Source organism: Piliocolobus tephrosceles, chromosome 2 (assembly GCF_002776525.5).
Source record: "Piliocolobus tephrosceles isolate RC106 chromosome 2, ASM277652v3, whole genome shotgun sequence".
Lineage (NCBI taxonomy): Eukaryota > Metazoa > Chordata > Mammalia > Primates > Cercopithecidae > Piliocolobus > Piliocolobus tephrosceles.
Genome location: NC_045435.1, coordinates 28,190,191 through 28,192,205, shown reverse-complemented (window position 1 = coordinate 28,192,205; position 2,015 = coordinate 28,190,191). Strand labels below are relative to the sequence as shown.

At 38.4% G+C, this 2,015-nt stretch overlaps 1 pseudogene; it reads left to right on the top strand.

Moving 5' to 3' along the window:
- Positions 1-387: 387 nt before the first annotated feature.
- LOC111542233 lies at positions 388-1,161 on the top strand (annotated as a pseudogene).
- The last annotated feature ends 854 nt before the right edge of the window (positions 1,162-2,015 follow it).

Here is a 2,015-nt window from a genome sequence, read left to right as displayed (position 1 = left end):
AAGGTGTAATTTTTTATATGTCATATTCTGTATGCAGTATGTATTTTGTTAATTTTATTTTTGCTAGCATAATTATATATACAAAGTTGACTAAAATTTTTCACTTTTTTTCTCATCAATATTATTAGTTTTATTTCATGATTCCTACTGAAAACAATTGTACTGTATAGGGGAAGAGATTGTTGAGAAATGATCTACTGTAGGGAGAAGCAGCCCCTGAGTAACTGGGCAGCGTCTGTAGTGTCAACAGTGTGAAGGACCCACTGCAGGGTGTCGGTGGCACTGCCTGGTAACTGGTGAACCCGTTGGCCAGCAGAGCTCATACCCGCATTCCCAGATTAGTCCAGGGGCTCCAGGCACTACCTCAACTGTGACTCTTCCAGATGCATGGAGGCTGCACCGCAGCCCATGCCCTCAGTGCATGGCATCAGGAGGCACTGGCCGTACTTCTGCTGGAGCCAAGTGGTGCGGAGCCTGGCTACCGCTCCTAGTAGCTGGGCATCCCCACAGCTAACTATCCAGAACAAGTGATAGATAACCTTCCAACTGGTGTATCCACTGCGTTTATCATGGTTGGGCCAGTTTGGAAGTGGAAATGTCCGTAAGATGGTGGTGAACATAGGGTAGAATCCATACTGCAAAAATACCAAAAACTCCACAGAAACTCCTACCATGCATGCCTTTAAAGAGGACTTCTGGCTGGGCACAGTGGCTCATACCTGTCATCCCAGCACTTTGAAAGGCCAAGGGAGGAGGATCCCTGGAAGCCAGGAGTTTGAGACCAGCAAGGGCAACCTAGCAACCTAGCAAGATCCTGTTTGTACCAAAAAAAAAAAAAAAAAAAAGCCAGGTGTGGTGGTTCACCATTATTCCTAGCTGCTCTTTGGGAGGCTGAGGTGGTAGGATCTCATGGGCACAGGAGTTTGAGGCTGCAGTGAACTAGGACTTCCATGGGGAAATCCTCAATGTGGCTATCGTTGGCTACCTCATAAAGGAAATGACTAGTAAGAAAAGAACTTCTTGGATTCTTTAGAGTCACTTGTTTCAGCAATTCACTGATATTGAGGAAGCTAGAAATGATTTGATTTACCAGAACATTTGAAACTCAAAGAAGACAATTTCTTTCAGGTTCCTAAAAGCAAAATGATGAATGGCCACTGATGAAAAAAATCATCTTATTTATTCATACATTGTTTTCTAGTGAAAACATAACTGCTTATAACTCTGCAGTCTCATCTTGGTTGTATTTTAAAAACCAAACATTTCCCTACAGCTATGAATTAGTTTAAACAGTGCACTGTAGTTACCATTTTATGTTTCAACTGTTAAACCCATCGGGATGTATTACAAAAGAGATTCATTTAAAAATCAATATTACTTTTTATGTAATACGTTGATTCAAATGCATCACTAGAAAGATATTGGTCTTATGGAAATAAAATGTATATAAGTCTGGGTAAAAAGGCAAGTCACTAGTTTGATGTGAGAAGTATAATTCTCATGGCAAAATGCCAGCATATATATACACATATAGATTTCCTGCTAAACAGAAGGGTCTTATAAAAGTAAATGCACTAAACAGAAGGTTGATAGTTTATTACAATCCTAACAGGAAAAATCTAGATTTCATACTTTTTGATATTTTGTACATTTATATATTATCATAAACATGAAGACATTTGGGAAATCTTATTTTAGTCATTTCCTTTATGAGGTCACATCATTGTACCATCTTCATTCTTGTACGGCACTGACTCAATTTGTGGACTAGACACCCTCTGCCTATCATGGTTTTTGTGTTTTTATTTTAAGGCAGCAGAATAAGTGTTTTTTGAATTTGTAGGTCTCATTTTTGTGTTGGATAACACTTTTATCTTTTTAACAGTAGATATCTGTCCTGCAACAATTTTTGTTTTACTTTGGTTCTTTCTTCCTTTAAATGATTGTCAATGTTCGTTTATTCCATTTAGAATATCCTACAATTGTATACTTAAAAGAGATTGCATCTGTCCATT